This window comes from Cervus canadensis, chromosome 24, assembly GCF_019320065.1.
Source record: "Cervus canadensis isolate Bull #8, Minnesota chromosome 24, ASM1932006v1, whole genome shotgun sequence".
Classification (NCBI taxonomy): domain Eukaryota; kingdom Metazoa; phylum Chordata; class Mammalia; order Artiodactyla; family Cervidae; genus Cervus; species Cervus canadensis.
In genome coordinates this window covers 21,188,811-21,203,452 of record NC_057409.1, presented here as the reverse complement: position 1 = coordinate 21,203,452, position 14,642 = coordinate 21,188,811, and positions in this window count along the sequence as shown.

Here is a 14,642-nt window from a genome sequence, read left to right as displayed (position 1 = left end):
GAAATGAACAATGGGATACATGTGTGTTTTTCAATTTTGGTTTCCTCAGGGTAAATGCCTAGGAGTGGGATTGCTGGGTCATATGGTGGTTTTATTCCTAGTTTTTTTTTTTTTATTTTTTTTTATTTTTTTTAATTTTTTTATTAGTTGGAGGCTAATTACTTCACAACATTTCAGTGGGTTTTGTCATACATTGATATGAATCAGCCATGAATCTCCATGCCGTCTTTCATAGTGGCTGTATAAATTTACATTCCCACCAACAGTGCAAGAGCATTCCCTTTTCTCCACACCCTCTCCAGCATTTATTATTTGTAGACATTTTGATGATGGCCATTCTGACCAGTGTGAGGTGATGTCTCATTGTGGCTTTGATTTGCATTTCTCTAATAGTGAGAGATGTTGAGCATCTTTTCATATGTCTGTTAGCCATCTGTATGTCTTCTTTGGAGAAATGTCTGTTTAGGTCTTTTTCCCACTTTTTGATTGGGTTGCTTGTTTTTCTGGCATTGAGTTGTATGAGCTGCTTGTTTATTTTGGAAATTAACTCTTTGTCAGTTGTTTCATTTGCTATTACTTTCTCCCATTCTGAGGGTTGTCTTTCCACCTTGCTTTTAGTTTCCTTTTCTGTGCAAAAGCTTTTAAGTTTAATCAGGTTCCACTTGTTTACTTTTGTTTTTATTTATGTTACTCTAGGAGGTGGGTCATAGAGGATCTTGCTTTGATTTATGTCATCTAATGTTCTATGTTTTCCTTGAAGAGTTTTATAGTTCTGATCTTACATTTAGGCCTTTAATCCATTTTGAGTTTATCTTTGTGTATGGTATTAGGAAGTGTTCTAATTTCATTCTTTTACATATAGCTGTCCAGTTTTTCCAGCACCATTTATTGAAGAGGCTGTCTTTGCCCCGTTGTATATTCTTGCTTTCTTTGTCAAAAATAAGGTACCCATAGGTGCATGGGTTTATTTCCATTGCCCCAATTTTAATATTAACTGAACTTGAAATGTTAACAAATTGGAGAAGAGGGGAAGGGAACGTGGGCAACACTGGAATGAAACCAAGACCAGAGGCAGGGCCTAGATAGTGGAAGACTTTATACAACATTTTAGAATTTGATGTTTATACTGTGGGGGAAGAGGCACTGTTGAATGATTTCAGGAGTGATGTCACATAACCAGATTTGTAGGTTAGGAGATTCACTCTGGTGTTAATTTAGTGGGTGAATGTGATGTGGGAGAAACATGGTGGGAAGCTAATTCTGAGCATTACAGAATTAACGCTTAGATGGATGTTTTACCTCCCTCCCTAGACTGTAGAGATCATGATTCTGGTGCTGGTGGATACCTGCTCTGTGTTCTGGTTCTCAATGTGCATGTCCTGTTTCTCACACTAGAGTGAAAATCCCTAGATGCCTTTTAAAGAGTAGATGCTTAGTATTTATTTCTTGTCAAGCTGAGGTTGCCTTAGCTATTTGAATAATCACATCAAAATCTTGATTCATATAGGTCTCAGTCTGAATCCAGCCAAAATTATGGGCTTCTCTGGTGAGAATCCACCTGTCAGTGTAGGAGACCTAGGTCAATCGCTGACTTGGGAAGATCCCCAGGGGAAGGAAATGGCAACCCACTGTGCTATTCTTGCCTGGGAAATCCCATGTACGAGGAGCTTGGCAGGCTAAAGGCCATGGGGTCACAAAAGAGTCAAATATGACTAAGTGACTAAGCAACAACGTGTTATCATAGGTAAATCAGTTTAGTAAGGAGAGAAGGGCTACCCATGTTCACAATGCTCTGGAAAGAAGTTAAATACCTGCATGTGATCTTCACAAAGGAAAAGTAAAAACAAACCATTGTGTTGAATAATAAATGCATTAAATAAAGTGAAAGTGTTAGTCGTGTCTGACTCCTTGCGACCCCATGGACTATAGTCCACCAGGCTCCTCTGTTCATGGGATTTCCCAGGCAAGAATATTGGAATGGGTAGCCATTCCCTTCTCCAGGGATCTTCCCAACCCAGGGATCAACCCTGGGTCTCCTACACTGCAGGCAGATTCTTTACTGTCTGAGTCACAAGGGAAGTCCATTAAATCAAATCAAGTAGTAAATCAATGTACAGATCTCCACTGATAAAGGAAACTGTATTATAGTTCTATTTATAGTACAGAAATTGATGCCTGTAGCTTTGATACTTTGGGTAGATATCCATTATTGCATAGGCTTGCAATGTCACAGTCAAGAGGGATTGGGGCTTCTAATATGAACAGGATGGAGTTTTGTTTTCAGCTCCCACATTAGACTCACCTGGGAAAGTTTAAAAATTATCCTTGCCTGAGTTCTAACACAACTAAATTTAATTTCTTGGAGTGAGGCTTGGATATCTAATTTTCCCCAAGCTTGAGTTGTGTCACTCATTTTAAAGTGAATTGTATCCCAACGGTTGTACTTTTTTCAGAATGTCATACAAATGTAACCAAAATTGTTAGTCTGTTGCACCAGGTTTGTTTCATATCACATTATATTTTTGAGATTCATCATACTGTTGAAAGTAACATAGTTCATTTCTTTATGTTCTATTGAAAATGCTGAGAAGTAATCAATGGTATGACTATCGACACCACAATTCATTTCTCCACTCACTAGTTTCTCCATTCACTAAGCTTTAAAAATCCTGCCAGTTGATTGTAGAACACAACAAGGATTAAGAAACACAGAAAACCTTAGTTATGAATATTACTTTGCATTATCAAATCCCTTCACATGCCTCAGTTATCATACTTGTACTCATTGACTGAACATGATATATGTGGGGGAAGTTAGAATTACCAGAGACTAGTCTATAGACCTTGCTGTCTGACGCACATGGAAACTTTGAGTCATGTCTGCTTAACCATAATTTTATATTTGATGTTATGTAAAAAATATATGTACTTTCAATTGCATAACAAATTAGTACCACACACATCCAAATATCCCTGTTATCAATAGGCTTGGATATGTTGGTGGGAGATTTATGAATAAAGACATTATTCATGTTCCAAATCATCTTTTCTTATCCATAAATGGAAAGTATGTGTTTGTAAAGAGAGATCAGTTTTTGGACCCATACTTATTAAACTATTTAACATGTACATATTTCTGACCACTTGGAAAGCATTATGAGAGTGTTTCAGTATCCAAATCTGTAAATCATGATTAAGAACAATTTATAAGGTCACAGACATTTCCTACATAAATGGTTGGTTGTGACAGTTCATCTATGCTTTTCCAGTCCTTTAAAGGCAACACTTAAAAGCAGTAGGATCAGAAATATCCTAGAAACTTCAACATCACAATGAAAGATGGTATTTACCAGTTCTTTTGTTTTTCTTTTTTTTTTAAGTAAGTTTCAGGTGCAGTTTTTAAATTGCTGTGATTTAACAGTTTAGGGTGATATTACATATAGAGCAACTGAGAGTTATAATGACATGTCTGGGGGCCCTGAAGACTCAAGATTTTAAAAAGAAATATGCTACTTGAGAACAAAGAATTGGATTTGGCCTACAGAAAGTAAAATATCATTTGAGGGAATTTCTCTGAGTTAAATGAAACTTGAACTTTATTCTTTAAAAGGAATGAAGTGCATATAGCTATGTGATGATGAGGCAACATCAAGGGCAATCTGAATTACAAGTAATTCTTATTGATATTCTTATACCTTATACCTCTCTCCACCCTGAAAATGAGAACTGAACTCTGGATCCATCACTATCTATGGATTTTGTAACCTCTTGACCTCAGGAAACAAAAAGTTTACCTAGAATTTCTAGTTTCCCTTGTCTCTCCCTTCAGAAAAAAATCCCTTCACAGGATTGTTATGAATGTTGTTTAGTCTCTAAGCCATGTCTAAGGCTTTTGCAATCCCATGGATTGTAGCCCACCAGGCTTCTCTGTCCATGGGATTTTCCAGGCAGGAATACTGGAATGGGTTGTCATTTCCTGCTTCAGGGAATCTTTCTGACCTAGGGATTAAACCTAGTCTCCTGCATTGCAGGCAGACTCTTTAACACTAAGCCACCCAGGCAGCCCATTGTTATAAATAGACTTTGCTTTTTATTTTTTTTATTTTATTTTTTTAATTGTTTTTTTTCTTTTTTTAATTTTTTTTTTCTTATCAGCCATAGATTTACACGTGTTCCCCATCCCAATCCCCCCTCCCACCTCCCTCTCCACCCGATTCCTCTGGGTCTTCCCAGTGTACCAGGCCCAAGCACTTGTCTCATGCATCCCACCTGGGCTGGTGATCTGTTTCACCATAGATAGTATACATGCTGTTCTTTTGAAACATCCCACCCTCACCTTCTCCCACAGAGTTCAAAAGTCTGTTCTGTATTTCTGTGTCTCTTTTTCTGTTTTGCATATAGGGTTATCGTTACCATCTTTCTAAATTCCATATATATGTGTTAGTATGCTGTAATGTTCTTTATCTTTCTGGCTTACTTCACTCTGTATAATGGGCTCCAATTTCATCCATCTCATTAGGACTGATTCAAATGAATTCTTTTTAACGGCTGAGTAATAGACTTTGCTTTTTAGTCTTTGAAACTTAATGGGTGATATCAGATTTGAATGGTTAAGAAACGTAATGAGACTTATTTCTCATCCCTTTGCAGGTCATTTCGTTTATCTTGCTGCAAAATTTTTCTTTTGGCAACTGAAGGAGATTAAAACTTTTACTTCCCAGGAGATTTGAATTCTGTTCCCTCCACATACATGCACACAGACATATTCTTGAAGGAATCCCTGATTTCTAAGGACATTCCAAACCTTGCAAAGATAATAATGATGTAATTCTAAAGTGAATGAAATTTACATCCTCTGACCTGGGGCGGGGGGGAAGGAAAGCTTAAAAAGAATTACTACAAGAATTAAAAATAATCTTTAAAAAGTGAAATAAGCATGGAAAGGGGGGGTCATTTCTTCTTTGTTTATGAGGAACTTATTATTTCAAGTTAATATCTAATTAAGTTGCTTAAGGCTTGTGTACTGGGTTGAGTAGTGTCTCCCTGCTTTTTTTGCTTAAAAATCTGACCTTATTTGGAAATATGTTCATTAGGCATGTAATTAGTTAAGATAATGTCATATTGGAGTAGAATGAGCCCTCAATTCAATATGACTAGTGTCCTTGCAAGATAGTGTAAGAGACAGAGACACAACACAGAGGGAAGACAACCGAGAAAAGACCAAAGCAGAGACTGAAGTTACACCGACACAAGTCGAGGAACATCTAGGGCTTCTAGAAATTGGAAGAGACAAGGAAGGAACTTCCTGTAGAGGCTGAGATGGGAAAATGGTCCTGCCAATGTGTTGATATTGGACTTTTATTTTACAGCACAGTCAGATAACAAATTTCCTTTGCTTTAAGTCATCCAGTTTTGGGCACTTTGCTTACAGTATCCCTAGGAAATGAATACAGCTTGCCTCTGATTTTCAGCCAAAGTGAGCATTAGCAGCTTACCATTCTATAGGCTTGGATACACAGATGACACCACCCTTATGGCAGAAAACGAAGAAGAACTAAAGATCCTCTTGATGAAATTGAAAGAGGAGAGTGAAAAATCTGGCTTAAAACTCAACATTCAAAAAACGAAGATCAAGGCATCTGGTCCCATCACTTCATGGCAAATAGATGGGGAAACAATGGAAACAGTGACAGCCTTTATTTTCTTGGGCTCCAAAATCACTGCAGATGGTGACTGCTCCTTGAAAGGAAAGCTATGACAAACCTAGACAGCATATTAAAAAGCAGAGACCCTACTTTGCCAACAAACATCCGTTTAGTCAAAGCTATGGTCTTTCCAGTTGCCATGTATGGATGTGGGAGACGGACTATAAAGAAAGCTGAGGGCTGAAGAATTGATGCTTTTGAGCTGTGGTGTTGGAGAAGACTCTTGAAAGTCCTTTGGACTGCAGGAGATCCAACCAGTCCATCCTAAAGGAACTCAGTCTTGAATATTCATTGGAAGGACTGATACTGAAGCTGAAGCTCCAATCCTTTGGCCACCTGATGTGAAGAACTGACTCATTGGAAAAGACTCTAATGATGGGAAAGATTGAAGGCAGGAGAAGGGGATAACAGAGGATGAGATGTTTGGATGGCATCATTGACTCGATGAAGCTGAGTTTGAGCAAGCTCTGGGAGTTTGTGATGGACAGGGAGGCCTGGCTGGCATGCTGCAGTCCATGGGGTCGCAAAGAGTAGGACACAACTGAACTGAAATGAACTGAAACAAAGATCCATCAATCCCTTAATGGTCAACAAAAGACTCAATCTTGTCCTTGAGTGAAACCCAAACATTAAACAGCATCAGTGAGCCACCCAAGGCCACAAGTTCTACCACCAAGACACAGAATTAGCCAACAGTGTATATTCCAGTGACCCCTATTTTCTTTCCGCTTGCTAACTCCTACATAAAGTAATGTCAACAAGTAATTGGTCCTCTTCAGTTCAGTTCAGTCACTCAGTTGTGTCCTCTTACCTTATATCAAAACCACAGATGCTAGTGAAACTGTTTCTCAGCTTGGGACTTGAACCCACGTGCTGGGACTCAAACCCAGCCACAACCCATGTTTTCAGGGCCTAATGAAGCTCAGGTTCTTGATGTTTCATTGCAGAAAGAATTCAGTGAGAGACAAAGTGATAGGTCAGAAGTGGATTTATTCAGATTCAGAGAGAAACACACCCCACAGACAGAGTGTGGGCCACCACAGAGGGTGAGTGTGGCCTTGAAATGTGGTGTGGTTAGTTTTTAAAGGCTGGGTAATTTCATATGCTAATGAGTGGGAGGATTATTCCAACTATTTTGGAAAGAGGTGGAAATTTCCAGAATTTGGGCCACCACCCACTCTTTGGTCTTTTGAAAGTGCCTTGGAACTGTCATTTCGGACTCTTTTGTTGACTATGATGGCTACTCCATTTCTTCTAAGGGATTCCTGCCCACAGTAGTAGATATAATGGTCATCTGAGTTAAACTCACCCATTCCAGTCCATTTTAGTTCACTGATTCCTAGAATGTTGACATTCACTTTTGCCATCTCCTGTTTGACCACTTCCAATTTGCCTTGATTCATGGACCTAACATTCCAGGTTCCTATGCAATATTGCTCTTTACAGCATCGGACCTTGCTTCTATCACCAGTCCCATCCACAACTGGGTATTGTTTTTGCTTTGGCTTCATCCCTTCATTCTTTCTGGTGTTATTTCTCCACTGATCTCCAGTAGCATATTGGGCACCTACCGACCTGGGGATTTCCTCTTTCAGTATCCTATCATTTTGCCTTCTCATACTGTTCATGGGGTTCTCAAGGCAAGAATACTGAAGTGATTTGCCATTTCCTTCCAGTGGACCACATTCTGTCAGACCTCTCCACCATGACCCGACCATCTTGGGTGGCCCCACATGGCGTGGCTTAGTTTCGTTGAGTTAGACATGACTGTGGTCCTGTGATCAGATTGGCTAGTTTTCTGTGATTATGGTTTTAGTGTGTCTGCCCTCTGATGCCCTCTCGCAACACCTACCATCTTACTTGGGTTTCTCTTACCTCGGACGTGGGGTATCTCCAGATGTTCAAGCTGGTTTTAGAAAAGGCAGAGGAACCAGAAATCAAATTGCCAATATCTGCTGGATCATTGAAAAAGCAAGAGAGTTCCAGAAAAACAGCTATTTCTGCTTTATTGACTATGCCAAAGCCTTCGACTGTGTGGAAGGCTTTCCAAAATAAACTGTGGAAAATCCTGAAAGAGATGGGAATACCAGAGCACCTGACCTTCCTCTTGAGTAACCTGTATGCAGGTCAGGAAGCAGCAGTCAGAACTGGACATGGAACAACAGACTGGTTCCAAATAGGAAAAGGAGTACTTCAAGGCTGTGTATTTTCACCCTGCTTATTTAAGTTATATGTAGAGTACATCATGAGAAACGCTGGGCTGGAAAGAAACACAAGCTGGAATCAAGATTGCTGGGAGAAATATCAATAACCTCAGATATGCAGATGACACCACCCTTATGGCAGAGAGTGAAAAGGAACTGAAAAGCCTCTTGATGAAAGTGAAAGAAGAGAGTGAAAAAGTTGGCTTAAAGCTTAACATTCAGAAAACTAAGATCATGGCATCTGGTCCCATCATCTCATGGGAAATAGATGGGGAGACAGTGGAAACAGTGTCAAACTTTATTTTTTTGGGCTCTAAAATCACTGCAGATAGTGACTGCAGCCATGAAGTTAAAAGGCGCTTACTCCTTGAAGGGAAAGTTATGGCCAACCTAGATAGCATATTAAAAAGCAGAGACATTACTTTGCCAACAAAGGTGTGTCTGGTCAAGGCTATGGTTTTTCCAGTGGTCATGTATGGATGTGAGAGTTGGACTGTGAAGAAAGCTGAGTGCCGAAAAATTGATGCTTTTGAACTGTGGTGTTGGAGAAGACTCTTGAGAGTCCCTTGGACTGCAAGGAGATCCAACCTGTCCATCCTGAAGGAGATCAGTCCTGGGAGTTCATTGGAAGGACTGATGCCGAAACTGAAACTCCAGTACTTTGGCCACCTCATGCGAAGAGTTGACTCATTGGAAAAGACCCTGATGCTGGGAGGGATTGGGGGCAGGAGGAGAAGGGGACAACAGAGGATGAGATGGCTGGATGGCATCACCGACTCGATGGGCATGAGTTTGAGTAAACCCCAGGAGTTGGTGATGGACAGGGAGGCCTGGCGTGCTGCGATTCATGGGGTCGCAGAGAGTCGGACACAGCGGAGCGACTGAACTGACTGAACTGAACTGGAACTGTCTTGGCACATCTGGATGTGTCATTTCACTTGCTAATCCAGGATCAAGGTCTAGTCTTGTCTGCCATCTTGGTCCCTCTTGATTCTAATCGACTTATGTTGTGTCCTCAGGCTATGTCATTCTTTCAAAAGTTGTGTCCTCCCCCTTCCCTCCTGTTACATTCCCCCCTCAGAGATTTGACTCCCATATTCTTATGGGAAGCAGGAGGGCGAAGATCCATCTTTTGTAATTGCTTCAAGGCTGAGTAGAGGCATCGACCCTACCTATCAGGAGTAAAAATCTCTGGATGACTGATCTAGGGGCCCCAGGAGCAGGGAAGCTCCTTGTTTTAGTCCACATGGGCTGAAATCCCTACATAGCCATTGTCTTGATGTATAACTGTTGTAACTGGTTCCTTAGTCTTCCTATGTATCTTCTTGATGATGAAGTATTTTTTTGCATCAGCACCAGTGTACAGAAATATCTATAAATGACAAAAGACTCAAAAGGCATGGTCAAACATGTGACTATAGTGTATGATAAAGTTTGGTTACAATAACCAGAATTACAAATGATCACAATTAGCATAACATACCAAATAACCCCAGTTAAACATTTCTCTTTGAGATACCTTAGGAGCCCTCTAAAACATCCGAAAGTTAGTTTTAGCCACATTAGATCATAAGTCACTGTGAGATAATACTTAATCCCTAACCTAAAGACTTTTTTTCCCCTAAAGATCTCAAAAGGTAATAAAAATCACTCACAGGCAAAGAAACTCATCTCAATCTGTTTGTCAAAAGCAGCATTTCAAGAATACTTTGGAGGGAGAAATCAAATCCAGTCTTGTCCTAGCCCATCCCTAAAAACCCATTTACCCAACTAATCCTGAAAATGGGTACTCTTTGCCTAATTTAACCACACCAAAAAGGTTAAACCAATACCAGGTATCAGTTTTGTCCTGAATATTTTCCAGATAACATGAGCCTGTTTTGAAAAGACCCTGACACTGGGAAAGATTGAGGGCAGGAGGAAAAGGGGACGACAAAGGATGAGATGGTTGAATGGCATCACAGACTCAATGGACATGGGTTTGGGTGGACTCCGGGAGTTGGTGATGGGCAGGGAGGCCTGACGTGCTGTGGTTCATGGGGTCGCAAAGAGTCAGACACAACTGAGTGACTGAACTGAACTGAACTGAACTGAACTGAACATGAGCCTGAAATTCATTCTGGCCTGATTATTTTGTATTTTTGAGTATTTATATGAGTATTTAATTTATTTTAAGTTAATTAGGAACAGTTTTATGAATTAATTTTTGGCAATATCATAATCTATAACACACATATAGACACATATGAATGCACAGACAAACAGAGACCTCATGGCTCTTGTTCCAGAATTTCAGCCATGATCTTGAGAACCCAAACCGTTTTCCCAGAATAGCCTTTAAATCTGAGAGAGTTTTGTTATCATTTTGTATATATTGAGGTAATCTGAAAGGTGGGATTATCTTTTGAAGCAAGTTCTTTGTTACTGGTAAGGCCTTTTCTAGCCATGTGGAAAAAGTCTCTCCCCACCCAGTGAATGTGCTTACCTTTAAGACTTGAGCATCTGAGTAAAATCAATTGGCCAGTTCTTCATTTTGTTTCCTTGGTGTTGAATGGGTCATAATGGAGGAGGGGGTGGCATTGTTCTAGGATTATTTTGTAAACATGTGTCACATGATTTGGTAATCAGAGCCACCATCATTTTATTCCTTTAAAGATCAGCTGGAGAAGGGATAGGTTACCCATGCCAGCATTCTTGGGCTTCACCTGTGGCTCAGCTGGTAAAAAGCCACCTGCAATGCAGGAGACCTGGGTTTCATCCCTGGGTTAGGAAGATCCCCTGGAGAAGGGAACAGTTACCCACTCCAGTATTCTGGCCTGGAGAATTCCACGGATTGTATAGTCCATGGGGTGGTAAAGAGTCAGACATGGCTGAATGACTTTCACTTTCACCCACAAACAACCTTTGTAGTAAATTCCAAAGAGCTTTCCAAAGCATTTCACATCTGTAGTGGGCAGTTGCACTAGAACTTGAAAAGTTGAGAAATATGGAATCTACCGAATGCATAATTTGCTACCTGTATGTTATTCTTCTTTAACTCTTTAATAAAAATTAAAATTACATGCTTTCAAGATAAATGAAAAATCATTACTAAGATTAAATTTACAGAAGAAAAACCAAAACTCTTTTGAAGAGAAATTCTGTTTATCAAGAGCTTTTCAATCACATAAATCTGAAATTGCATTTATATTAAGTAAATGAGGCAGTTAATTGGTTGAAGGATTTGAATTGGAAATTCCAAATCACTCTTTTTATATTTCAGACTATCAGGATCTTTATATTTGCACAGTGCATATACAATTTATGCAAATGAGATAACTCAAGCATGCTTCATATAAATACAGAAGTTTGTGATTATAATTACAGGTTTTTCTTTTACTTTCTTTACAAATCATTTTGGAGCTTTGAAAAATGTAAGAAGCACACAAAAGATTAGAGAATAATGTAGCAATTACCTGCACAGCTACTCCCTAACATTAAAAAACTTTGTAATATTTCTGTGTAATGTTATTATGAATAAAATACCTAAAGCATTACTGACCAAACTGTAGGCTTTCTTTATTTGCTTCTTGAGCCCTTAGAAGCCATCAGCATCATGTCTCCCTTTAGTCTTTTTTTCCCTGTTACTTATAGTTCCATGGTTATATATATGGAAATACATATATATTTGTTTTACTCAATTTTACTAGTAAATGGAGCTTCCCATGTGTCTCAGTTGGTAAAGAATCCTTTGGCCAATGAAGGAGATTCAAGAGACATGGGTTCAATCCGTGGGTTGGGACGACCCTCTGGAGAAGGAAATGGCAATCCATTCCAGTATTCTTACCTGGAAAATCTTGTGGACAGAGGAACTTGCTGGGCTACAGTCCATGGGGTTGCAGAGACTTGGACATGACTGAGCACAAGTAAGGACTGATTTTACTATTAAAATAGGATTCTATCATTTGCATATAGAACAGTTTCTTTTAGATATTTCCCAAATCACAAATTATTTATTTTTTCCTCAGCATTGATAATATTGAGGGTATTACAATATTTTAAATATTATAAATAATATGTTTTTTCTTTCATATTTGATAAATGGTATTGTTGGGATGAGGACATTACAATTTTTTTTTCATTTATTTTTATTAGTTGGAGGCTAATTACTTTACAATATTGTAGTGGTTTTTGCCACACATTGACATGAATCAGCCATGGATTTACATGTGTTCCCCATCCCGATCCCCCCTCACACCTCCTTCCCCATCCCATCCCTCCGGGTCTTCCCAGTGCACCAGCCCTGAGCACTTGTCTCATGCATCCAACCTGGACTGGCGATCTGTTTCACACTTGATAATATGCATGTTTCGATGCTATTCTTTCAGAACATCCCATGTTAGCCTTCCTGACAGTAATTCTGTTCTTATTAGTTTTAACTTTTTTTTCTGGAGAATATTGTAAGCTTTTTATTTCGGCAATAATATCATTTCCATAAAATGAGAGTTTTTCTCATTCTTTCTTTGTACTGCTTATTGAATGACTTGATATCTCTATGGAGGAGACATAATGTCAGGTTTCCAGTAGGGTGGAGTGTTCCTGACATTAACAGGAATGTTTGGATGCTACAAAAATAAGCATAATGGTCTTTAGGAGCACAACATTCTAGTAAGTTACTATTATATATTTCTTCAGAGCCAGGCCAATAGGAGAAAGATACTGAGAGATTCTAAAGCCTTGGTAGGAAAAAAATTTAAACGCTTTATGACCTGAGAAAGGTATAACTTGGAGCTATTTTTCATAGAGAAATGTGTAATATATATGCTAGTTAATGACATGAAGAATCTTTTCATACAGTTCATCTTGGATATAACTAACACAGAGAGAAGATTTTTTTTAAACAATCCTCTTCAATATATTTAACACAATTTATCTACTAGTTATAAAGTTCAATGAATGATAATTTTGACAGCAAAATAACACAGTTTTATTTTTCCTAACTTCCTATAATCTATAAATACAAATAAATAAAGCATAATTTTATCTGTTGATCTTAATTTATTTCATGAGATAATTTATGACATTTGATTTTAGCCTTTTAAAAATTTTTATTTAAGACTATCCCATATTTTTCTATTTTAATTACTGCTTAAGCATATCCCACAAGTTTTAACATGAAAGTGAAAATGTTAGTCACTCAGTCATGTCTGGCTCTTTGCTATCCCATGGACTGTAGCTCTCCGGCCTCCTCTGTCCGTGGATTTCTGCAGGCAAGAATACTGGAGTGGGTTGCTGCTTCTTCCTCCAGTGATGCTTTTATTATATTTTATTTTAAAATATTAAATATTTAAAGATATGTGCCTTATCTATCATGTCATTATAGTCCATTATTCCTGACCCACAATGAATGACATAATCACATATATACATATACATTCTTCCCTTAACCTGCAGCTGCTTGCCTTTCTATCAAAACACTTTTAAAACACAATTATTAATTTATTTTTTTGAGGAGCAGCAGCAGGTGGTTTGCAAACTATTTCTATTGTAAGTGATGCTTTTGCATTTTTGTCATTTTTGTATATATGTTTTATATACATACTGAGAGATCTCCTATTAAGTTGGTGCAGAAGTAACCTGTTTTGCATTGTTGAACTTTGCCATTTGATACTGGAATACATTCTTAAATAAATGGCATTATACTTCATTTTAATGGGCATTTCTTGTTTTATGCTTTTTGTTAATGAATTATTACTTGCTGTTTATTTTATATGTATTTTAGACTATGGAATCCTTTGGATCATAGAAAAAGACAGTGAAATCCAGAAAAAGCATCTACTTCTGCTTTATTGATTACACCGAAGCCTTTGACTGTGCAAATCACAACAAATCACTCAATGCTCAAAATTCCCCAAGCCAGGCTTCAACAGTACATGAACCATGAACTTCCAGGTTTTCCAGGTGGTATTAGAAAAGGCAGAGAAACCAGAGATCAACTTGCCAATATCCATTGGATCATCAAAAAAACATCTGCTTTATTGACTACGCCAAAGCCTTTGACTATGTGGATCACAATAAACTGTGGAAAATTCCTAAAGAGATGGGAATACCAGATTACCTTACCTGCCTCCTAAGAAATTTGTGTGCAGGTCAAGAACAACATTTAGAACCAGACATGGAACAACAGACTGGTTCCAAATAGGGAAAGGAGTACGTCAAGGCTATATATTGTCACCCTGCTTATTTAACTTATATGCTGGGCTGGATGAAGCACAAACTGGAATCAAGATTGCCAGGAGAAATATCAATAACTTCAGATCTGCTGATGGCACCACACTTAAGGCAGAAAGCAAAGAACTAAAGAGCCTCTTGATGAAAGTGAAAGAGGAGAGTGAAAAGTTGGCTTAAAACTCAACATTCAGAAACTAAGATCATGGCATTTGGTTCCATCACTTCATGGCAAATAGATGGGGAAACAGTGGCTAACTTTATTTTTGGGGGGCTCCACAATCACTGCAGATAGTGCCTGCAGCCATGAAATTAAAAGACTCCTGCTCCTTGGAAGAAAAGCTATGACCAACCTAGAAAGCATATTAAAAACCAGAGACATTACTTTGCTGACAAAGGTCTGTCTAGCAGAGCTATGGTTTTTTCAGTGGTCATGTATGGATGTGAGAGTTGGACTATAAAGAAAGCTGAGGGCCGAAGAATTGATGTTTCTGAACTGTGGTGTTGGAGAAGACTCTTGAGAGTC